Source organism: Rattus rattus, chromosome 11 (genome assembly GCF_011064425.1).
Source record: "Rattus rattus isolate New Zealand chromosome 11, Rrattus_CSIRO_v1, whole genome shotgun sequence".
Lineage (NCBI taxonomy): Eukaryota > Metazoa > Chordata > Mammalia > Rodentia > Muridae > Rattus > Rattus rattus.
This window is the reverse complement of record NC_046164.1, coordinates 85,399,897-85,426,137: the sequence shown is the minus strand read 5'-3', so window position 1 is coordinate 85,426,137 and position 26,241 is coordinate 85,399,897. Positions and strand designations below refer to the sequence as shown.

General features: G+C 42.7%; 1 pseudogene; it reads left to right on the top strand.

Moving 5' to 3' along the window:
• The window catches only part of LOC116912047, a 24,527-nt pseudogene extending 1,504 nt beyond the window's left edge, over positions 1-23,023 (top strand).
• Positions 23,024-26,241: the final 3,218 nt, after the last annotated feature.

Genomic DNA, 26,241 nt, shown 5'->3' with positions numbered 1-26,241 from the left:
TCTCTCTCTCTCTCTCTCTGAGACTCTGTCTCTCTGTGTAAGCATGCACCATAGCGCATATGCTGAGATCAGTGGACAACTTGTGGGCTTGGTTTTGTCCTTCCACCATATGGTTCCTGGAGATTAGACTCAAGTCACCAGGCTTGGCAGCAAGTGCATTTCCTACAGAGCCATCGCCTGAGCCCTTGGTTCTGTTAGAGATAACCGTCCACATTTCACAACTTATGTTTCCTCTTTTGCCCCCTGGCTAAGATCTTTAAATAGAGATTATGATTAAGAATGGGAGAAGAAAAGTGACTGTCATTGTCTACCCTTTCCTTCTAAACAGCACTCCTTGCCCTGAGTCTTATCACTTGTGCTTATTTTAAGAAGAATTTGCGACCCTGTAGGGACATCCGGCTGCTATCCCAATGTGATCTCTCTCCAGTCCTATCACCGCACAGAGAGCAGGTGACTTGCTCATTATCAAGCAGCTGTAATAGCAAAATCCCCATCCCATGATGCCATGGTGCTCTGAAAGGCATAGGTGTATAGCAAATAACACTGGGTGTAGGAACTTTTTTTTTTTCTGGTTGGGGGATTAGTTTTTGAGAAATAAATATCTTGGTTGTTATGGAATACATATGATCGGATGTTCTTATAACCGTGACTTTGAAACAAGAGAATATTCCTTCATGTTATGTCTCTCGTTGCCAAAAACTAGTTTCCATGACAACAACCCAGCAGTTACTTGGTACTGAAGGACAAACTCAAACAGCAACTTAAGACTTGAATGTCCTGTGAGGTTGATAGCCCAGAAACCAGGGTCGTGAGAAATACAAAGACAGGGGGACCGGGTGGGGGGATGTTCCACAAAGTTATAGCAGGTTGCTATATTGTTGAGCACAGTATTGACTGATGTTGTGAAGAAAGGGTTTGGTGGAAGTGGGAAAGACATGAGAGAGGCTGATAGGATAGAGGGTGTTGATCAAAGTACTTTATATGACGATATTGTTAAAGTAAGTGAGGTAATGTGAGGTACGGTGAGGTGAGGTGAGGTGAGGTGAGGTGAGGTGAGGTGAGGTGAGGTGAGATGAGGTGAGGAAAGGTAAAGTGAGGTAAGTAAGTAAAGGAACCAGAAGCACTCAGGTCAGATTGGGAATTTTATACAAGAATTCTTTTCTAGAGCCATGTTGTCTTCTGAACAGGATCAAACAATCTCCAGGAGTTTGTGTCCCCCTCGTGTGGCAGTTAACACATGAGCTCACCCTGTTAGGGACAGTCCTAAGCACTTTGTGCGTTAATGCATTTATAGAACATTCCTAGGCCAGCTAATCCTAGGAAATGGATACACATATCCATTACTTTGCAGATGAGGAAACTGAAGTACACAGTGGCAGAAGGTCTTGCTTAAAGTCCCCAAGATAAAGCATGGCATGGTGGTGCGGATCGAGGAGTTGGTGTGGCAGTGCACCAGCCTAACCCAGAGCTGTGTGGAGTGGCTGTAACCATGTTTCATGGGGTCCTTATGGGCTTAATCTGCCGTGGTTCCTTTTCCAAATAATTCTTTTCTCTGATAGATGGGACCAGGGAGAGACTCTCAGGCGAGAATCATTCCAACTGTAATGTTCACAAAATTGGACTCTGATCTATCTGTATTATGGCCATTTCTGAGGCCCCACCACAAGCTAACAGCATGTTCTTCAAAATGTTTCATAAATATCCTTTAATGTTTATAAGGAGAAGCAGGTACTGATGTTTAGAAAAAATGAACAGTTTGTTTAAGGTCACAGAGCGCAAAGACAAAGGTAAAATGTACCCACAAATGGAAAATTCAGGAAACCAAGTTGGAAAAGCACACTGAGCTTCTGTACAGCTTATTTAATATGTTTTTGTTAGGGGAAGTCCAATTTGGTAGAATTTATTCATATAAAAATACACTACCAATTAGGCTCATTCTCTTGCTTCCGAAGGACTTATGTACATGTAATACAAGTGTCTGAGAAGTTGTGCAAGTAGGGAACTAGATGACATGGTTTATAACGCAACGGAAGTAAAAGACTGATTTAATAGACTCTCACTTAAAACAGAGTGCCTATAGATGTGGAGGAGGAGTATAATGATGCACCATTTTTACATAGTTATGATTATAAAAGGATTCTATACATTTGAGCTCTGTATAGGCATGTGAAATGAGAGTTTGAAGGGAAGGAGAAGTTAGAAGAGATCTCCATTCCAGGAAGTATCTGGGAGGGCCCTGTGCACACAGTCTGCTTACCTCAGCACTGAGCCTCCAGTGGTAGCTTCTGTCAGTGGAGCTGGACGTGCTGAGCAAGAGCTGATCGTCCCTTCTGTTAGACCTGAACTGTCTGAGGATGGAGAGTGCACCATTTTCATTTTTATACTCTTAACACACAGGTCAGGTCTAAAACTTAAGAAATACTCTCTCATTTCTGGCCTGAACTTTTTGCAGAGACCAGAGAATCAAGGTTCCATATTGTAGTAACACTTAAGGTATTCAAAAAAGGGGAAGAGAGCTCAGCTAAGCTGGTCATTACATGACCACATTAAGCATTCTCCTAGCAGTTACGATTACTTTAGCATTGCCGGAGAGTCACAGAGGTTGCCAGGGTGACCTGGCCATAGGACTAGAGGGATGAGTGTGCCACAGGACAAGTGTGTAGAAACTAGGTGGAAATCTAGGCATGTGAAGTATGTAATTGAGTTTTTCATTTGTGCCTTGTATATTTTGCTTAATATACAATTAACATTTAATACATCTATTGTCAGAGAGCTCACACGTTGACTTTTTTCCTTTGATTGATGCAAAATTTGTTTACTAAGACTTCTAACTAGTGGAACAAAACCCAAACTAACTGCTACCAACAACAAGAAAATACACAAATTAAATACCTTTGGAGAAAACACTTATCTGTTTGCCTGTCTCTTGTTGGGCTAAAACTATTCAGTTTCTTCAGGACCTCTCCTAGAGAGATAGTACCACTGTGGCATTCTCTTCTAAACAGGCCCCAGTTAATTTGCTGCAATCGGGGTCCCTGCAGGAAGGGTTCCCAACATACCCGAGAAGCATGGAATTTGCAGAGTTAGTAGTCTATTCTTGTGAAAAGCAGAGCACAGACTGCGTTCAGGGCAACGCAGGCCCAAGTCTGTCGTCAGGTCATGACGTGAGGCTCTGTGTAAATAGGACACTATGCACAGCTGAGAAGCGTCACTGACCCCGCCCACCCCTGAGCATCGTTGTCTGGGATCTGGGATGTTCTGGAAGATGGCTGGTTGTTGTTAGAACTGTGTGAAATCTCTTCCAGGCTGGCAGGTTTCTCCTTAAGCTGGCCCAGGAGCTCAGCATTCCCTTCCTCCCCAGCATGCGATGCCCATGGACATCCTATTTGCTGGAAGTCCACTGTCTCACAGCAAAGGAAGGGAAAAAATGTGAAGAAACTATTCTTTCCTGCCCTATTAGTTACGATTCCTCTCTGTTTTTAGACTTCAGTTTCCAGTGATTTAGTCCGAATGACATGTTGGAGTTTGTGGCTCCTTAGATTTTCTCTAAACCTATTTTTTATTAGGGGTTCTCGAACACTTTAATTCCCTTCCAGCCCACTGGACCTGAGGTAGGGAGAAAGAAGGCTTACAGGAAAAGGGGTTTATGGACCTGTTTAGAAGTACGTTCATTGGGGGGTGATTCCAATTTCTTTTCGTTGTGATCCAGTCCATAACAGCAATCGCCAAACATAATAGTAGTAGCCTATCCAGCAGAAACCGCAAGGCTCTGACAAATTAGCATGAGTCAACAGAAGTGGCAATAATCAGCCGGAATGCCAAAGGAGTTCTAGGCACATTTTTCTGCAAAGACCTGCCAAGGCCCGAGAAGGTATCTGCCACATCTGCCAAGACCCACAAAGACCCGCTAAGGGTTGTAAAGCCAGTGAAGCCTAGGGAATTCCAGAAAGCTTTTTTCACTGTTTATGAGTTTCCATTTATATATTCTTTCCAAACATCATGCAGCCTCTTCAAGCACTCTACTCAGCGAATATCGTGATGCCCCTTTACTGTTCTTCAGCAAAGCATGCTCTCAGTTAAGGCAGCTTCCAGAAAACGCCACATGGCACAACCGAAGTTTCAAAGAAACCACAAATTTCACTTGAGGAGTTGGGTGAAATTTCCTGAAATATATCCAAATAAATATGATAAATAGAACTTAAGTAGGGCTAAGACCAGGAAGACAATCATGTTAGGGGACCACGTGTAATAACGTAATAACCACCTTGTAACCTGTGGGGCTTTGCTTTCCAATGTTCTAGACTGTTTTCTTTAACAGATTTGTTGCTGGCTTTTGAGATAGTACTTCTGTGAAGTTCAATCTGCCTTCAGAATTCTCACCTGCTTCAGCTGGGGATTAAAGAGCAAATTCTACCGTCCAACATGACTTCAATTTCAATTCGAGAACTTCCTTCCTCCTGAGAACACATTTACAGAGTGGCAGATAAATGTAGCCATGGGGGAAAAAAATTGCTGCCGATCAATCCTAAAATTGCCTTTTACATTTACATCTTAAGTTTGCCTAGCAAAATGGTTAGAAATACTCTGTACATTTAAAAGAGGATATATTATCAGCTTAATCATCTTTTTAAAATGTACGTATAGTACTTACTCTTTGGTAGGATTTAACTGACTTGTTTTTTTTTAAGTTATTTTGATATTTTGTTGCATTAATTTTTTTTCTACTCAAGTATATCTCCTAAAATACTTAAAATGTAATCCATTGTAATGTAATTTTTCAAAATCCGATAGTCCTTTCTTTGGTCCAATCCCCTGTAAATAGTATATACTTTAAAGTTCTTTGCTTGGTATTGGATAAATTTTGCAATGGCCCACCATTTTATGTCTAGATTCTAGCGTTTTTTTCAAAGCTATGGCTGATCATTCACTTTTGTAGTGTTCAGAAATCTGTGAGAGAGCAGTTAGGCTCTTAACCTCTGATGCACCTCTCCAGCCCCTAGACGCTTTGACATTCTATTTTCATTATTTCAGGGACTTACAGCTCATTCCCTAGTTCCATAGCCCAACACCAGTGAACACTCCATGCACAGCTACTTTCAAATGGTTCCTGTTTAGTCCAGCAACGGAGCACTGGCATCTTCAATACGTTTGTTATTACATCATTACACTTTACTGTTACTCATTTCTCTCCCACCTCCTCTCCTCCCCATGCCTCTCTCACAACGCTCCAGCTGACTCCCTTCCTTAGCCAGCTCCCTTCTACTTACCTTGCCTTCTTTATTTCAATTTTGCACCCGCTTCCTCCTTCTTACACTGTCTTTTCTAGTTTTAATGACATGTGATCATGTATACGCAAGAGATAGATAGAGATAGAGATGATAGATAGATAGATAGACACATAGAATAGATAGGATAGGGAGCACCAACAAGACCACACACACACACACACACACACAACACACACACACACACACACACAACTTTAAATCTAGTACATGTGATACTTTTTGGGTCTAGTATGTTTCTTAACATAACAGTTAGGAGTTGTATCCAATCTTGCAGATGCCACAATTTCATTTTTTCTTCGTAGCTTCATATAATTGTGTGGGTCTTTATTGACTCAGCTGAGTGATGGACATCTATTCTTGGTTCTTTGGCTTGGCTTTTGCATTCTAATTAATTTTAGAAGTACCCATTAATGACATTAACCTTTAACTCAATGATGCTATATTATGACTATTGTGAACTTTCAATTTGTTTTTTCCGGTTTTTATAAGTATTTCACAAATCCATCTTCAATATGATCAAAAGGTTTTCATTTTATAATTTCTTTCTTGTGTCACTAATGCATGAGATACATCATACCAGGTCCTATGAGGGATGACCAGTTAAACAGTAGGGAGAACTCTAAATACGGCTCAGTAGCCTAAACTTCCTAAAATGATTAAAATATTATATGAGATTTCTTTTTAGCTGGGTGGTGTAAAGGTGTTTTATTTCACAACTGAATTTCATGCTTGGACATAGTTTCTATTCTCAAAATGTATCATATTTCAAAGTTTGAAAAATTTAGAAAATCTGGAGCAATAGTTGGTTCTGACATTATTTTTAAAAGCTCTCTCTCTCTCTCTTTCTCCTCTCCCTCTCCCTCTTTCTCTCTCCTCTTTACCTACTATTTACCTATCTATTCATCTTTCATCTATATTAAACTGCAAGCTCTTGTTAAATTGTATTAAGGAATTGACCCAGATTCCAGAATTAAGCAGCTACTCATGAACCGCTTGAAGATGCTGCCTGAGGGGGAAGGGAAAGAGCGTTAATAGGGAGTTAAGAAAGCAGGATTCTATTCCATTTTCACATTGGCAGACAGGGTGCTAGGACAGCTACTTTTGCATAAAATTTTCTCTTATTCGAGGGACAGAAAAGGGAAAGATATAGGGCATTAACAGCGTGAAGCTGTCTGACTGACAAACTGGTGGTTTGTAGCAATTGCAAGTCAACAGAAAGCTTCTCCAAAATCCCTTCATATGGCTCCCACACCACTTGGGAGAAAAGGTAAATTTTTATAAGTGGCAGTATAATTCTTCTTGTGCCAAGCGCCTGCCTCCTCTGTCATAATGACCTCATATTAGCTTTCACATGAACTGCCAGACATTCGTCTATGGGCCCAGGCATGTGTTCAACTATTTTACCTCATCCATCAGTGAGGCTGTGCTCAACCTTTATAAGCATTGGGTATGCTACTGAATGCACAGCAGCATCTCACTGTGCTCTGGAACTCTCTTTCCATGATAAATAACTATGTTGAACATTTTTCTTGGTAGGAGTGTTTGGATGTCTTCTTGAATGGCATGCCCATTAAATGCTGTGGTCCATTAAAAAAAAAGGACCTATTAGTAATAGTTTTACCTGTTGTTTGCAGAATTATATGCTTTATGAAATTAAATGATAGAAGTTGTAAACCAGGAAAATGGCGAAATTATTTCATGTATTGTCATAGTGTTCATTTTTTGGAAAAGGCTAATCATTGCTAGTCTAGTCCAGTTTTTTCCAGGGTGGAAAAAAGATAGCACATTTTCACAGGAAACATTATTTTGGCCTGGAATAAAGGGCGTTTGAACAGGCAAAAGCCATCCCGTCAATTATTTTATCCTCTCTATACATAGTTTTTTGTTTTTTGACAAATGGGCCCTTATAAAGGGAGCCTTTGTTTCCTGATGTGCATTTCTCAGGATATCCTGGGAAATGGTTGATAATTCTATTTTAGTTGTCACAAAGGGTGTCACTGTTGAATTAAATGGGGGGGCCAAGAACTTTCCTCCTCTAAACCCTCTTGGCATGAGACCAGAAAGGACTTCCTGGATCTAACACATTGGTTAATTTTTTAATTTGTAATTATATTTATGTACAGAAAACTTAGTGTACATTTAACCTAGTTTAGAGGCGAGTTCGTTTAGCCTTTGCCTTTTCCAGCTTGAAATGTCGAGCCACAGACTTAGGACCCAGGACGTGCCCTCCCCAGTGGCGTGGATCTCCTCATATCTGTCATTATGATTGGTCTAATAGCTTCCACCAGCTTAGCCAGAGCACCGTGTCTTCTGAGCTAACCTGTGTGAAGGCAACAGTGGTGCCGTCTTCCTGTGGTTAGGCGCCCCAGCCTGGCCTTTCCCTTGATGATGCAGTAGGGCACCCTTGTCTTTTGACACAGGGCAGGCAGGAAACCACCAGCTCAATGGGGTCTACATCATGGGCAATCACCATCAGCCCAGCCTTCTTGTTCTCCACCAAGGTGGTGACTGTATTGACCCCTGCTGGAGGACAGTGGTCTCTAGTTGAGACGTCCTTTACCAGCAGCTTTCTTCTCAGCCGGGCCAGCAGCCTTTGCTTCTTCTGCTTTGTCTCTGGCCTGTGCCTTGGGCAAGCTTAAGCAGCTGGGCTTTTGCCTGTCAGGGCCTGGTGAACTGGTTAATGGCAGGGAGGCACTGTGAACCGCTTATAGGATGGCTCTTTGCTGCTGCCTGATGTAGTGGGGCCATTGACCAGGCGTGTAGAGATCTCTTTTTGGGCTGGATGTCACCCAATGCCGAAGATTCCTGGGCCTTTTCTCAAGCGGATTGACCACCTTTTGGCCTCCTGTTTCTTGACAACAGGCCTGGGGCCTGGGCCTGCTTCTTCCCCTTGGCCTTTCCTTTGGGTATCTTGCTTGGCTGGAGGGAGAGCTACAGTAGTTAATTTAAAAACATAGTTTTATTAAATTTTCGACAATTTCATATATTTTCATTATATCTACTCCTACTCCTCCCTCAGCTCCTCCAGCAACTGTCTCACATCCTTGTCTTGTCTTTTTTCATTAACTCTAATTTGTTCTACTCTTCCCACACCAGGGCCCATTTTTTGGGAACACTGGCTGTTTCCTCTGAAGACTCATGGATGTCTATGGCTCCCCACTGATAAATGGAGGCTTGCCAACTCTTCACTCTATTCTAGAATGCTGACTGACTTGATCCATGGGTCCTCTGCAGGCAACCATAGCTGCTGTGAATTCATGAGTTCTGTGTCCAGGAATGTCAGAGGCACTGTTTTCCTCTAGTCCTCCTGGCCCAGGCTATTATCTTTCCATTCTCATTTCTCCGGGGGTGCTTGGCGTGGGTAGAGGGTGTGTGACATCCGTGTGTTCCGTTTGTGGCTGGACACCCACTGACACTTATTCTCTGTACTTTAACCAACTGTGTGTTTCTTGTTGACCACTGTCCACTACAAAATGTTCACTGTCTACAGGAAGATAAACACAAATTAAGAGGCAGTTTGATACTTGGTTCATAGTGAAAACAGTAGTAGGTTCAACCCCTGGAGCCAGTGGGCTCCCCCCCCATAGGTTTTAGTCCAATTTACAGTACCAGACATGCCTTTGCTCCTGAGAGTGGACTTGAAAGCCCACCCAACCAGGCAGTAGTTATATGTCTCTCTATCTTGTGTTTGAATTCTGGTCCATTAGCCTTGGAAGCATGAGCCCTTTCACCTGAGCAATTTCACAAACTCTACTTTATAGGATATACAAACTCCACTTTCTGCCTATGTGGTGGAAAGAAAAAAAGAAAAAGAAAAGAAAAAAGGCAACCATAAGTATTTTATTGAAGAGGTTTTTCTTTTTGAGAGAACTAATCCCCACAATGCAAATATTGTGACAGTACATGCACACACATGTACAAACAAACACACACACACACACACACACACACACACACACACACAGAGAGAGAGAGAGAGAGAGAGAGAGGGAGAGAGAGAGAAAGAGAGAGAGAGAAGCTTGCTGATAGTTCTTTCTCATAGCAGTTGGGTAAGAGGAATGTGGTTTGGTTTTTAGTCAAGGGTGGTGGTGGTAAAGACTCTCTGGGTAATGAGTGAGGCAGTGAGAAAGGATGATCATACTTCTCAGTAACCTTGATTTTGAAATAGTCTTCTCTATCACCATTTTAATGAACATGAGCTACGTGCTCAATAACATGGAGTAAAAGGACCTACTAGGGACATCTCTGGCAAGGAAAGACAACCCCATGGTGACAACTCAATTGTAGGTGCTGCAGTCTTTTGCATCCCTGACTGAAATCTAGACCTATCTGAGGGAGAGGAGTCTCAGCTGAGGAACAGCCTCCATCAGATTGGTCTGGGGGTAACTGGCAAAGAAGGGCTCAGCCAGGAAAGGTAGAAGGATGTAAGAAAAGTAGCAGGACATGACAGGGAGAGCAAGCCAGTAACCAGCATCCCTTCATGGTCTCCAGGATCCCACCTGGAGACCATGCCCCGACTTTTCTCCATGATAGATTGTAAACTGTATGCAGAGACAAACCCTTTAACCACCAGGTTGCTTTGGGTCCAGTGCTGTTACCACTTGGTAAGCTGAAAGCTAGGCGAGACTAGTGTTTAAGGAAGCACACAGCCAAGTTTTAGGATACAAAAGATCAGTCAGTGGGGAAAGGAGGTGACCTTCAGATCAAGGCCATGAAGGGGCAGTTTGGAAAACCTTCAGCAGTTGACTACTAAAGTTGACCTTAAAGATGGGAGAGGGAGGAGTGGGCTAGGGAGGCAGAGTTTGGCAAGGTCAGGAGTAAGCAGCTAGAAAAGAGGCAGGCAGGAATATACTGATGTCCCTAGAAGTCATCACTTTGAGAGGATTCGTGCTGTGTCCGCAGAGATTGTCACAAAACACTTTTACAGTCAACTCTAGGAAGGTGTGACTATGATCTGTTAAGTAGAAAGTATAAGTCACAAATTGTCCTGTCCACATCCTCATCTCATCTCTTCCTTCTTACAGGGAAGTGTGTTTAACACCTGGAAACACTTGTGGGTTGTATTGCAAGAAGATGGAATTGAGTTTTATAAAAAGAAAAGTAACAACAACCCCAAGGGGATGATCCCGCTGAAAGGAAGTACTCTAACCAGCCCCTGTCAAGACTTTGGCAAGCGGATGGTGAGTTGATGCAAAAACCACCAAGACCCTTGGGTCACCCTGTTGACCTCTATGCTCTTTTCAAATTCTGCCTCTCCTAGCTCCCTCCACCCCTCTCGTTTCTAAAGGCTCAGTTTATGGGCTGAGCTCTGTTACCTGCTGACCTTGGAGTTTGATTGATGTTAGCAGTGCTATCTGAATAAGCATCCTCTCTTGTCAACATCCTTTTGTTACCCTGACATTGGGCTCTCTCTTTGCCAGAACAGGCTTTTAGCAATTGTTTCATGAAGGGCCTTAGACCTTGAAGGGGGTCATTTCTAAATGGAATATCTTCCGATTTTCAGTTACGTGTTAAAAATCACTACAAACCAAAACCGACCCTTCTTCCAGAGCAGCCTACCTGGAGGAGAGAGATGCTTTAGGTTCGGGGACATCAAGAAAGCCATTAAATGCATTGAAGGGAGAGGCCAGAAGTTTGCAAGAAAATCCACAAGGAGGTCCATTAAGTCTGCCAGAGACAATTGACTTGGGGTAATTTTCTGAGTTTGCTCTCTTCACCCTTTGACATTAGTGAAAAGAAAGGTGGCAGGGAACAATAGGTAATCTGAAACCAACAGAGACTGGGAAATGGGTTCTTTGCTCTTTACATCACTCTAATCTGGTGCTTCTTTCTCTCAGGGATGGCCATTCCTCTTGGTATATTTGCCTTTTGTATTAAGCCTGGCCTGAAACTAGAGACTCATTAGAAAGAACCTCATGTTGGCTGTTTAATACATCTGATAAGCGTTCAGTTCACAGGCTGGATTTAAAAGCAGTCTCTGAGAGGGGACAAGAGAGATATTTTCTGTACAACTAATGTAAGAGTTGGCATGCCACAGGAATAGAATCACGTTAAACTTAATGAGACTTAGCACTTCTCTCACTTGGATCAGGTCCCAGGAGCAGAAATCTGGTTTGGGTATAGCCGATGGTTTTCAGACATCATGATTGATTGTGTGGCAGTGTCAGCATTAAGTGGGGGAAAGATGCTCAAGCGACAAGGAACACAGAGACTTAAGGGTTGTTGATTCTGTGAGGCTACTTTTAGTTTATTATTCAGGACAAAAAGTAAAGACCATTATTTTTACCTTACAACTTTCATGGGAAAAAAAAGATAAGCAAAAAAAAAAACCCACTTTTAAAAGGCTTACCTTAAAGGGTAACAATAGCCTGCTGAAAACCTTGTGAGGAATTGGGAGATTTATCTTTCCATTGCTTTAACAAATATCTAGAAGAATCAGCATAGGAAACAAAGGGTTTATGGTGGGTCAAAGTGTGACCTTTGACCTGTTGCTGGAGTTACAGTGGTGGTTGATGCCAGCACATCATGGCAAATATTTAATAGAGTGTATCTGTCCACTTTGTGGTTTGAGGTATGAAAGAAAGAGTTTGGATTCCCCTCTCCTTCCAGGAGCATAACTGAAAAGCTCTCACTGTGTGTGTGTGTGTGTGTGTGTGTGTGTGTGTGTGTGTGTGTGTACACAAGGTGTGCACCTGCATGTGGGTCCCATGTGCATATGTGTACAGGTGCATATGAGGCTAATTTCAGACACCTTTCTCAAGTGCCCTCCTCCTGGCTGTTGAGTCAAGGTCTCTCTGGAGAGGACTCTCTCAGTTGGTTAGCTGGCCAGCCTGACACAGTGCTCCTTCTGTCTGCCCCGCAGTGCTGACATTTATAAAATACACCATGTCCCACTTCCTCTGTGTCTGCTGTGGATCAAACTCCAGTCTTTATGCTCCCATGCAAAGCACTTTGCTAAAAGGCACCATCCCCCCCCTAGCCACATTTCTTGAAGCTTGACCCAATTCCAAACAGCCCCAAGCTTGGGGCAGAAGCCTTTCAGGCATGGGTGTGTAGGACATGCCAGAGTCCAAACTCAGGGGACTTTAAAAGGTCTTTGTTCCTGCATACATGGCCCTAGGAACCCCCCACTCTTTAGCAAATAATAGGGCAATACTTCATCTCAGGCACCAGGATGAAATCAACAGGAGATTAAAATTTAGGGTTAATAAAGCACATCTGCTAGATACTTTGCATGTCACATGATTAATGGGTGAGACACTGCCCTTTAACCACTGCTGGTCTGACAGACAGGGTAGGCTCAGGCTATGCCCTGGAGTGAGAAACTTAGCCTGACCTGGTGGTTCTCTGTTCTGAAATGCTTCTCCTTCACCTCCGTTTTATCTCTGTGCAGGGCTTTGTATCTGTCTATGAAAGACCCCGAGAAGATCAAAGGAACTGAATCTGGAAGGACAGAAGGTTTTAATCACTGCTTCACAGGTAAAATGTAGACACTCCCAAGCCGGGGAGGCAGGGAGGAAAATGGCGTTTCTCCATGGCCAAATGGGTGGGGTGGACAGGATCGAGGAATGCAGATCTGTGAACAAAGAAAAAGATTCTACCTGTGTAGAAAAGAAGTAATAATGGGAGAAAAAAGGTCTTTATTTTTTGTTCAAGATAAGACAACCACAGCTATTTGACCAAAGCATCTATTTTCTCAATATGTTGAAAGAAATGCGAGAAAAGGGCACAGTTCAATGTGGAACCCACGTTGTGATAAACAAGAATTCAAATATGTGGTATAAGTTCTATATATGTAATCGAGGTATCCGACGCTGTACCGATAGGGTATTAGGTGTTTATGCAAATTGTAAGTAGCTGTGAAAACACGTTCACTGAAAACACACTGCCCTGTTTCAAACCCTGGATCTGCAGCTTCAGCTTACAAAACCTCTGGCCAATAGTCAGTCATTCTGTGATTTCCATCAGTACAGTGAGGGGAAAAATAGAGAGCACCTACCTCCCAGGCTTGCTGTTTCGCAGTGGAACAGTACCTGACCCATTCAAAGCATTTAGTGCTAAGCTTTCAAATAGTTACTATGATTAGAGGTTCTATGTCTGGGTCAGGGCACCATAATTTTGGAAAAGGCGAAGAACTAGAGAACTGCTGAGGGTGAACAGGAGGCAGTGCCTCAATTTGACCTCACAGTAGAGAGAGTTTGTGGGGAAGACTTCTGAAGTCAGTTATGGTGGAAATATTGCGGAACATAATCTGGAAAATCTGATGGCTCATTATGACCAAATGGGATGTACGGTTTGGGGTATATAGACCTCCACATAAGTAAGCATTCTTGCAAGAGATGCCACAAGGGATCACGGCGTGGAGGAATTTTAACAGTTTAAATATCTAGAAGATGTTTGGTCCATAGAAAATCCACAAAAAAATGGCTTGGGTCAGAGTCCAGGAAGGTGAAGAGGAAGGATGTATTTGTACCATGGCGCAGTATCTCAATGGAGTGAGCTTCAGTCAGGAAAGCTATGGCATCGAGCTACACAGCAACAAAAGCAGACCCAGGGCCCTAAAAAGGTCACTATATAGAACCCCAGGCCAAAGGTGGGGGTCCTTGTGTGAGACTTGGCTGGGATCTGGCCTGAGCTTGTTTTTCTGTTGAATATATCCCTGAGTAGAGGTATTCACTAAGACTCAAGTCCTTCCTGTGGATGGTCGTCATAGGTTCTAGAACTCTCCCTGAGGAGTCTTCATGTGAGTCAGGTGGTCTCAGCTGAGAGGCAGAGATGGGGAAGCACTCAGCGCTCACATGCAATGGCTTCCCTGACATCTCTCTCATGACAGAGAACCCGGGCTGAGGTTGTCTGTCAGACTCCAGCACACTTAGTCAAACAAGCACCACTCAAGTGTGAGCTATACAAAATGAAGGCTGAGGACAGACTCCACTGAGTCCCCAGGTTATTCCAACTCCCTGAGTCTTAAGCTTTTCACTTTTCAAATGGAGCCAGTAATTGCCACCTTTTTCTGGAGGTTGTGAGGATTGAAGGGAGAAGCGCTTGTCTTCACAGAGAAAGAAATGGGGGTAAAGATTTCCAGGTGTGAAACATCACAGAGGGCTCACTCTCTGAAAAGGGTCATGGCTCTTTCAGTGTCCCACACCAAATGGTGCAACCCCAGTGACCCAAGACAGGAGGCTGCTGTATTTGAAGCATCACTGCGTGAGGGTTTTAAGGAACCTTTGTGAATACTAAAGCTTCATTTTAACTACTTGGGTAATCCCACTGAGACATTATCTTCGTTTCATTCCTGTGCAGTTTTCTCTTGAGAAAAAAGCTAAGAACATGACTCAAGTGTCCCTACCTACCCTTAAAAAGTTGCATGAATGTAAACGCCAATAATGTAACTCGATTTTAATTTTGGGACACCTCCCATTGGCATGCTATTTGATAATTTGACAACTTCAAATCATCTCTTTGTTGACAAGTTTCTGTATTGCAGCACCAGACTCTCCTCAACTGACCCATCTCCTCCTCGTGACACACTTGGCCTTCTTCTCACCAGCTCAATCTCTGGTCTAAGTGGGCACGCCACTTGTAGCTTCTAGGCATCACAAGGCTGTTCCTTGCCTATACTGGACCCTCAGCTCCTGCCTCAAATACTTTGCAAACACCTTCTCCTACTTTAGGTCTCAGCCCAGTTCTTTCTCTAAATCAGTTTCCGGTTTCGGCCCAATCATTTGCCGTACCACAATGTTGACTTATAAAATTCTTTAACTTTAATGCCCGTTTTCCGAGTCAATCTACCTCCTACTATCTAAGTACCTGGCAATCTAGTATCTTGGACAAGCTCAGTAAATGTGTGAGGTAATAAAAAAATTTATATATTTCTGTTGAAATTTTTGTTTATATATATATTTATAAATATTTGTGTCTTTCGTGTGTGCACATGTGTCAAGGTATGTATTTTACATGCTTTTTAACTTTTGCATGAGATTCTTTTGTTTCAAATAATTATCTCCACTCATTTTCTTTTCCTTTTTTGGAGTCCCAGAAGGCAGACCAGATGGACACTTGTGTGCATTGGAGCCAGTGGGTTGGTCGTTGGTGTTGTGGCTTAGGAAAAAGAACTTAAGCTTTCCCTCTGATGTTGTCTTCAGGTAATGGTGTCATTGACTGGCTGGTTTTTTAACTAAAGCTGGTTAGGAACCATGGGAAAACCCTCATGATCTCCGCCTCCCCTGCTCAGTGAAATTGCCTGCAGCCTGCTGATCAGAATCTCCAGGAATGCAGCAGATGGAATAGCCTGAAAACCCTTTCCTGGACAACCCTGATGCCTTCTACTGCTGTAGTGTGAAAAGCTATCTTGTCACCTGTGGCTGATGTGGTCAGGGAGTGATTGTCTAAGGATGACCAGTTTGAAACCACATATGCAAACAGAATGTCAAATCTTAAAAATTGGTGGTGGGAGGGCTGCATGGAGAAGAGAAGTTAGAGCTGGGATTGGTGAGGCTCCAGAAGTGCAGTTCTTGCTAAGCCTGATAACCTGAGTTCGGTCCCCAGAACTTGTGTGACACGAGGAGAGCCAACTTCTGTGTGTTGTCCTTTGACGTTGGCACCTGCACTAACTCAAGCTTTCTCCTGCTGTGAACTCCTTCCTAAACGTTTGTAAACCTTAAGGCAGAAAGTGGCAGGCCTTGACTTTGGGGCTCTCAAAGCTGGTCATACTGTCTATTCTAACAACTGTAATAGCCCTCCTAGCCCAGAGACAGAAGAGTGGCTAAATTCTGCCCAATAAGAAGAAAAAGATCCCACCAATCCCTGAGTTTACCCCAAGGGTCAGGCCACATAATTCCTCCAAGGTAGGCCACTCTGGAAAGCCATCCTCCCCTGGCAAGGAACCATATGTAAACCCTTTGTCCTGCCCAGTTTGCTGCTGCTTCTCACGTTCCTGGGTTTTCCCCTCCCAACACATCTCTTGTGTGAAGTTTTTTGTATCTGTGAGTTTGTGGCATTTCGTGGCTCTCAACTTCTGCTTCCTTTCGGAGCAGAGCTGTAACACTTATGCTGGATCAGAGCTTTCACTGGGGAAACCTCTCGTTTCCACAGAGGAGCTGTAACACTTTTCACGGGGGAAATCATCCCCACACAGAGCGAAGTTGTTGTTATACTTGCACTGGGGAACTCCTCCTGTCTGGAGGAGAGCATCTGTAGGGGAAGCCTTTCCCTTAGGAGCCGCAGTACTTCACTGACCTCTGTTCCCACTCAGTGGCATGCATGTTCCCATATGTATTCACCCCCCACGCACAAATAAACAAATAGTTTAAAAACATCTACTAGAAGCTATGAAGTCACAAGGCCCATAAAGCAACTCTTACTTTCTAGACTTTAGCTGCTCCCTCAAATGCTGCTCTTTCCACATGAACACTTTAAAGAAAATGCTTGCTTACTTGAACAGTTTCCGGTCAGCCCCCTTTGAAACCTTACTATTTTTAGTCTAAGTCAGTGGTTCTCAACCTTCCTAATGCTGTGGCACTTTAATACAGTTCCCCTTGATATGTGGATTGATTCCTGACCACAAAACTATTCTTATTGCTACTCCATAACTCTAACCTTGCTACTGTTACTAATCTAACACAAATAGCTGTGTTTTCCAATGGTCTTAGGTGACCCCTGTGAAAGGGTTGTTTGACCCTCCCCCCCCAAAGGGGTCAGGACCTACAGGTTGAGAGCCAATGTTGTAAGCAATCGTTTAATTACTTTTACTTTTAATCTACTTTGATTAAAATTAAATTGTGTGCCACTGCTTGACACATGTTGTCCTAGACAAAGGGAACACAGCAGTGGAAAGGCAACAACATCTGTCCTACTACGATGCCCTTTTCAGAGGGCCAACTGTGAAACCACAAGTGTGATGAGCTAGCTGTCTGTGTTCCAGCATGTAATATAATATTCACTGTGCTTTTGTATACACGTTTACCCACCGCCTCGTATGTTCTTTATGCTACATTTACTGAGATTGATAAACTCGTGTTATGTAACATGAGCCTAAGTAGGGGTCACATGACAACTTCAGCAACTGTGGACTTCTAGGGGGATTTTTGACAGTCTTGTTTCTATTTCGGATCAGAATGCAGAAGTTAGGAAAGCTCCGTTGAGGACCATCCAGCTTGTACAAAGGAAGCGAACATCCCAGACAGCTGTTCATTTCACTTTTGGGGAAGTTCCTCTACCAGGACTTTTTCACGCTTCAGACCTTTGGTCTAGCTTTTTATAGCCATTTAAATGAAGGTGGTACATGTACTCCCCACAGCAGCGACTCCTCTGTGTGGTTTGTCACTCTCTTAGAGCTCAGAAAATCCACCTGTTATCCTGACCTCGGGCTGAGATGGTATACAGGCCCTTGGTTCTCTCGAGGTGAGGGATGGGTGGAGCCCGGTGACACATCATGGTGGAAAGTGTTGTGTCAGAGTGCTGTCCGATTTCAAAGATGTGGCCATGGTGTCCCGTGAAAAAGAAGACCTTGATGAGCCAGACGGGATCTTACCTGAAGAATCATAGAAAACGAAAGGCTACTGGTCAGATCCCACTTGACTAGAGACACGGAAGGAGCAGCAACCGGGTGCGAGAGGAAGGCAGAGGCTTAGACAGCAGACCCAGAGTAGCCCTGAAGCCTCAGAGCAGGGTATATGCAACAGCAGAGAGGCACAGTGGCTGGCAGGAGGGGCGCGGACATCAGTATAGCAATGTGCCTGAGACCAGTTAAGAACCTTCTGTGTGGTTTCCCAACAGCCAGACAGTGGATTCTTCTGTGAGGAGAACTCCAGTGACGACGACATCATTCTGAAAGAAGAATTCAGAGGCATCATCATTAAGCAGGGATGTTTACTGAAGCAGGTGAGTGACTGCCTCCCACCTCACCCTGGCCTTCCTCCCCTTTCAAGCCTAACACTTTTTTCTAAATCATTAATGTGAGCAGAGATGGCGACGCATGTGTATAATCCCAGCACTCATAGAACTGAACCATGTCTGTGAACTCAAGGCCAGCCTAGACTGAAGAGGGAGACCTTAGCTCAAAAAGACAAAACAAAACTAACAAATGAAAAAAAAAAACCCAAAGTTATTAAATAGTATTTAGTATTTAGTTTGTTTGACCAATAATAAACTGAAAATGAAAACCAAAAAGTGAAAGACAAAATGTTAAGTAACTAATGAAAGTGATGTTGGGTTAGGACTTGGGCGGGCAGGGCAGAAAATGCCCTGAGAAATAGTGAGGTGCTTCTTTTGCCAATATCATGATGAAGAAGTTGGCCAAGAGATGCCATTAAAAAGATAAAGATATTTCATAGTAAAGTCCTTCAAAATGACCAGAAAATAGGAACAGGCCACACTCTCTGGTAACCTTTCAGAGCAAAAAGATGCCATTGCAGACTGTGGAGAAGCCTAGTCAGACCTAAAGCTGTGGCATGAGGCCAACTTTATAGGAACCGTAGGCTAAGGTCAAGTTCTGTTTGAGGTCATGGGCACAGGCACAGTACAAATGTGCAATTTCAGGTACAACGTAGCTTCTTTACAAGGAGTTCAGAAGGAGGAAGCATTGATTTCTAGGGGACATAGTTTGGGTGGTTCTGTTTTGACTGATAAGCTTGAGTCTTGGCTTATATCAGTTTTCCTTTGTTGCATGTATTTTTGCCATAACCTTTGAAATTAATCACATTAATTCAAAGTTATGGGTATGATTATAGGGTATTTTTCCTAACAGTTCACTTTATTGCATATGAACCCCAAATCTGCTCAAGTTGACTTTGTCCTGTCTCTAGTTCCCACACAGAAAGGGAATTACCCAGGGGCTGCTAAGGGAGGAAGGAGAGTTCCATTTTATTTTGTGGAAGAGGATGTTTGTGCAGCTCCAGGGAGGTGAGAATCCAAGTTATCAAGTGCACTCGTTATAAAGAAAGAGGTGTGTTTGTAGCCCACGCCAAACTGAGTTACAGAATATTCCTTCTACTTGCCTATCTCAATCCTTTACCTCATGAGTAACCCTGGTCCATATCAGAACCACTTGGGAGAAAATTTAAAAATGTTCTTTATGTTCTTCAAAAGATCAACTCTCTTCCCATTGCTGCTTGGAGTTCACCAGGGTTGACCTTATAGAGAAGGCTTACACTTTCATGAAAAAGGATACCCGTGTGGTGTACTCCGCGGATGGGAGAAGCTGCATCTAACTGGAGAACTGTGTCCCCTTCCTGCTTCTCACTTTTATATCAAGAGAAATAAGCATACTCGATAAATGGAACCAGGACAGGGATGAGTGATCAGCTGCAGCTTATATTCAGTCTAATCCTTTTTGAATAATTTTTCTATTATTACATATCTCTCGTTTAATTCTTTTGAACTCCATATTTAAATGTACTATTTTATTTGCGTCTTGTCATAGCCTCTTTGCTTATGCACCATTGACTCCTCAAAGAACAGAGCCAAGTCTTGAACTGAGTTATATGCCCAGCCTTGCTCAACATATCATGTACCATGTCATGTGTGCCATTTCACATAATTCTACAGCCGGAAGACAGCAGAGGAATATTTTCACTTATCTACGTGGTCCAATAACATCTGCCTTATAACATCTGGTCTTGGTGCTGGCTCCCTGGGAAAGACATGGTTCAGGGCCCAGTAATTCACTGTGGCCTTCTTTTATCCTGTAACTCGGCAGACTTCTTACCTACGCACTGTGTATAGAGCGATGCTACCGACTCACCCTTCCCTTCCCTGCCTTGTTTCTTGGTACAGGGGCACCGGAGGAAAAACTGGAAAGTGAGGAAGTTCATTCTGAGAGAAGACCCGGCCTACTTGCACTACTATGACCCTGCTGGGGTGAGGTTTTGTGCAGATAAAGTCGATTCAGACACAAGCTTTGCAGTGTGAGCGAGCTGGGGCCACACCCTGCTGTTTGATCACTTCTCTTTCCATTCTCAGGTTTCTTCTTAGTCTGTTACTCTTTTCTATTATTTCTCATGGCAACATCTGAGTTCTTGTGCTTCTAGGACTTGAAGACAATATCAGCATATTATATGTATTTGGTTAACTCAGTATAACTTAATTTGTCCCATACGATCTATCTATCTATCTATCTATCTATCTATCTATCTATCTATCTATCTATCTATCTATCTATCTATCTATTTATCTATCTATCTACATATCTATCTATCTATCTATCTATCTATCTATCTATCTATCTATCTATCTATCTATCTATCTATCTATCTATCTATCTATCTATCTATCTAATTGCTCTTAGCATTCAAATAATGGGTGGTTTTATTGTGACATTTAAACACACACACACACACACACACACACACACACACACACCTTTGTTGTCATTTCTCTGCCTCAATGCTCTCTCATGTCTTCTCTTCTCACTCCCACTCGATTCCTCCTCCCCTGAACAGACCTTTTGCTCTCAGGTCCCATACAGTCTTCACACCTTTACCCCCCTTCCCTTTATACCTTTCCTCCTCATTTTTAATCCCCACTCTACTTTCTAATGTCTTCCCAGGAGAAAACATGAGAGCCAGTCACCTTTCTGAGTCTGGCTTATCTTGCTTTACCAGAATGGTCTATAGTTCCATCCGTTTTCCTACAAGTGTCGATAGTTTGCTATGTTTTACACATTTTCATTACCCATCCATCCAATCGAACTGCTAGGTTGAATTATAGTATATTTCCTCTCTCTAGTCGTTAGAGAAGCCTCCGCACTTGATTTATGTAGTGGCTGTCTCAGTCAACATTCCCACCAGCAGTGTGCAAGGGTTCATTTTTCTCTATATCCTTGCCAATGTTTATTGTCTTATTTTTATGAGAGCCATTGTGACTGGGGTGAAGTAGAACCTCAGTGTGAGTTTGATTTGTACTTCAAACACGGACTGACTGCTTGTGGTTCTTTTGAGAACTGTCTATCCATTTCATTCGCCCAATGTTTAATTCGATGATTTGTTTTCCTTGGTATTTTATTTAGGGGTTCTTCACCTATTCCAGATACCAACTACTATCATGTTTGGTGTAGAACTGGCCAAGGTTTTCTCCTGTTCTGCAGTCATCGCTTCACTCTGCTGATTTAACTCTGCCCATGTGGAGAAGGGTTTCAGTTTCCTGCATCCCACTTTTCAGTTCTTGTTATTTCCTGGGCTGCTGGAGTCCTTTCCAGGAAGCCCACTCCAAACATCATCTTGAAAGGGAGAGTAGACATTCTCCATCTCTCTTCTCTTCCCAGTCAGACTGACCCTGTACTAGGTTTCCTGTTGGATGAGGCAGGCCCACACTGTGTACTTTGGAGACACAGCAACCTCTCTGTCCTCTAGGGTGAAGATCCCCTGGGAGCAATCCATTTGAGAGGCTGTGTGGTGACTTCCGTAGAGAGCAGCCCTGATGGTAAGAATGAACTTCGCTATAGCTCGTATGTTAATGACATGCATAAATTGTCTGAAAACTTTGGAGGGAATTGAGTGTCATCCCTTCCCAAGAGCTGACTTGCCTTTTAGAACTTGGGAAAGGCAGTTGCTTTATTCATGCCTCGAGAATGTCACTGAATAATGATAGACAAATCCACTACCTCCAAGCTGGCTTCCATAGAGAGCTTGGCCACAATTCTTGATGCTGTGACTTTCCTTAGAGACGATGATGTACTGATCCATATAAGAACATGTTCTACAACAAATGGAACACCAATGCATTGATGCAGAATGCTCAGAGGGAATACCAGGCGCAGCACGACAGGTCATGCTGATTGATCCTCTAAAACCTACTATGATCCATGCCACCCTGTTGGATGTCAGTTCCTGCTCTGAAAGTAAAGGCTGCACTTCAGAATGCCTTTGGTTGACACGTGGAGTTTACCTGTGGCAGCTGTCAACTGCTGGTCTATTCCAGAGACCCATGGAACAATTCAAAGTTGAAATTTCACACACAGCCTTCTTTTCATTTTTTTCCTTTATCGCACAGATTTTTTTTGCTCATGTTGTTTTATTTAAAAAATCATATTTTTGAGCCTAAAACATTAGAAACTATATCAATGACAAATTTCAGCTGCGAGTACCCATACAGCGCAAATTTGTTTTAATGCATGCTTGTGACCTCATCTCTTTGATAATTTATCTTATGAATCAGATGAAGACAGACCATTAAAGAGGAGCAAACCATCGAATCATTCTGGCTTTGACATTTTGGCTTCATTTTACTTTTAATACTATTAAAGAGCTCAAGACTTGAGCTTAGTTTTGAACTATACTTACAAGATTGATGTTAGATCTTGTTTTGGGTTTATTATATACATATAACGCAGGCTATAATACCTTTTGCAAAACAAAGAAACTACTTAAGCTTACCATCGGAAGTTACTTATAGGGCCAGGTGTGACAACCAGAAATTTAGCATTACTTACTAATGATCAATGAAAAGTGTTTCTCCTTGAGTATACATGTTTCTCAATAATCATACTACATAGCTATCTTCACAAATGCTGCATGTATCCTTGGGGGAATGAATGTGAACTTTAGGACACTGCAAACAGGCATTTCAAGGCTTGGGGAAGGAAAAGGGACAGGAGTTTCTGGTACTCGGGTTATTTTACTTTCTCTCTCCCTAGGTAAGAGAAGGTGATGAGAGAACTCTTTGAGATCATCACAGCAGATGAAGTTCACACTATTACATGCAGGCAGCCACTGCCAAGGAGGCGTACTAGTGGATAAAAAGCCATCCAGGTGGCCCTCACGGACTGGGAAATGGGATTCAAGTCCTCATCCCTCCTGAGGGAAACCCATGTGTGGGCTAAGTGCAGTGTGTGACTTGTCCATGGCTATGGTAATTCAACCAAAAAAATACAAGCAAAACAAACAAACCAACCTAGGAGTAGGAGGTGTTTGCTTGCATGTGTGACTAACCAGGTGCCACATATTTGTGTTTCACTCTGTCTCCCACCCTATCTGTGATGCCAGATGAGCTACCTATGGTAGGATGACTCTAGCCTTTTCAGGCCTTAGGCCACTTGTGAAAAATGAAAGCATGGAGTAGGATATCTCTGAGGTCCTCTGGGTTGTAAAAAGGCCAGGCAAAATAAATACATAATGTCCTGTGATTATAACCCCATGGAGAGCAATCTGCTTCCAGCTCTGATCCTAGTGTCCTGTTTGGTCAGGTAGTGGGCTCTTGTCTCTCACCACGTGTTTTGCTGTCTTTTAGACATCACCTGTCTTTGAAACTGTGGCCAAAGAACACTACATGGTGCTGAGAATGTACTAAAATTCTCTCTTTGTTCTCTGGTCAAATGTTTGCTGTTGTTCTTGGCTGGGATTATGTGAGTAATGAAGTAGCATGTCTTTTCTTGTCTGATCATGCAGACACTTGTCAAAACAGCGTTCTGCCTTCAGTGGGAAGCCAGGGGCAGCCTGGGGGTCTTTCTAGATGCTAAGCTGCCTTTAGATCCAAGATCTGAAGGAGGTCTTTTGTTCTTTTTCTGGAATATGATGCATCATTTCTTACGATTATAGAGCAAACCCTAAGTCCTTCACTTTCTCTTAGTTTTACAGAAAATTAGCTCATTTAGTGTCCTTGCATGTGTGGGGAACTTATGGGCCTGGCTAGCACCTCCCTGATCTACCAGAGAGAGGATGGGACTGGATTTAAAAGGCAGTTGAATAGATGATGCAGCCTATACAGGGTCAGCACTGAGAGCCTGGAGTCTACCTGACTTGGATGATGGAGGCTATCAAAGTCATGAACTTCCTTTAGGTCTTCTGATCTCAGTGTCATACAATTCTTCTGTCTTAAAAGAAACTCTATTTGGGCTCTGAAAGCTTCCTGTGGTCGGTTATTAGTCAGAGCTGGTTCAAAATAGGAACTTGTCTATGATTTTCAGCCTGACTAATTACTTCCTGTCCTAGGTATAAAACCAGGTATTCATGCAAAGGGTATTTTTTAATATTATTTTTTATGTATATGGGTGTTTTATGCATGCATTTATGTACCATGTGCTACACCTGGTTCCAGTGGAAGACAGAAGAGGGCACTAGATCCTTCTCGAGCTGGGGTGGCGGGTGATTGAACCACCATGTGTGTGGGAATTGAACCTCGGTCCTCTGGAGGAATAGCCAGTGTTCTTAGTCCTGGTCAAATTACCAGCACTGAGACGATTTTGCTAACTCCATACTTAGTTCTGTGGTGTCAGTAAAGGGAAGCAGTAAACCTTCCCTGATTCTACAGCTCCCTCTTCTGCATGGGTTCAATTCCTTGTGCCAATCATACAGCTCTGGTTATTCTCCAGTTAATTTATTGATGGCTAAGAAGCAAAAGGCAATATTCTTTTTTTTGACTCTCCAGCGTTGTCTTTATAGAATCCACACAACATTTTATTTGGGGCTAGTTTTCAAATAATTATTAATATGGTGTCAGCATTATATTTTGAAATGGATAGGATTCAGCTTAGTGTCTTTTTTTGGTGTGTTGACTTTGCTTTGCCTCTCATTAACTGCTTTCCTTTACGATTCCTTTCATGTTCTGAGTAGGGTTTTGTTCTACTTCTCAAATCAATTACATATACTTGTCATTTAAAACAAAACAAAAGTCAGGGACTGAAGATCAGAATTTCAGAGCACTTTCTGACACTGCAGAGGACTGGGATTCTGTTCCCAGGTCACATGGTGACTATGATTCTATGTCTAGGGGATACAAGACATAGGCCCTGGCCTCAAAGGTACTGGAGACATATGGACTGCATGCATGCATACAGGAAAGTGCTCTCCCACTGTAGCATAAAAAGGAAATAAATCTTTTCAAGGCAGTTTACACCCCACACTGTAACATGTGGTTTGGGATAAGGAGAACATGCTTTTTTTTTAACATGCAGGCCTCAGCTATAGTCCTCAGAAATGAAAAGACCCGTGGTACACATTAAGTACACACCTAAACTTCCTTCTTTAGGGCTGCTAAGGATGCTGAAATTTCATCTCTACTACAGCCTAGTGACTGTTTTCCCCCCCTGGGACTTCAGGTACATAGTAATATAGGTGTGCACAGTGGCCTGTAGCATTGTGAAGGCTCCTTTTCTTCTCTTCAGAGAAGCTGTCTCTCGACAAAACAGGTATGTAGGGACTATTTAAATGTGCTCTTTATACCTGAACAACTTTTCGGCCTACAAAAAAAACTCAGATCCTGCTGGGGCATATCAATCAGATAACAGACATGATTTGAACACTGTCGTAGCCAAGACCCTCAGGATGCATGGAGGGGTGAGGAAGCCGATGATTCTCCTTACAGGATGGCTGACACTGTCAAGAAAGACTGGCCACTTTTTTTTTCCCCTCAGTATTCCAACTTAAAGTGGGAAGAAAGCAGGCTGTGTTAGCCACAGAGGTTTTAGAAAATAATATATTTTATCTCGATATATATATACATATATATATTATATATGGTACACATAAAGTTTCAGAGCTTGTGAGATCATAGTAGGGAGAACAGTGAGTTTAGGGTGAGTTTAGCAACACAGTGAGACCACTGAAATAAGGAAAGAAAGAGAAAGGAGCAGAAGACAAAAGGTGATAAAAGGAGGCAATGATCTACACTTGCCTCATACAACAGCTGATAGTGAGTCAGATAAATAAACGTCAGTTTGAGAAAACTAAAACAACCACCAGAAGTCAAGATACTGAAATCTTACAGCATGAAATGAGGATCAATGTTTTGGTTTCTAACACACACACACACACACACACACACACACACACACACACACACACACACACACTGCACCATAGTGAGGGACTTTCAAAGCAGAATGAGGAAGTTATTTAAATGAAGACATCTATAAATTTTGAATTGCTTTCAAAGATAATAAAGAAGCTAGACAGGAGGCTTGTAGCTCGTTGCTTTATAGACTTTGGAGATTGATATAACACCTCTGGCACCGCCATAG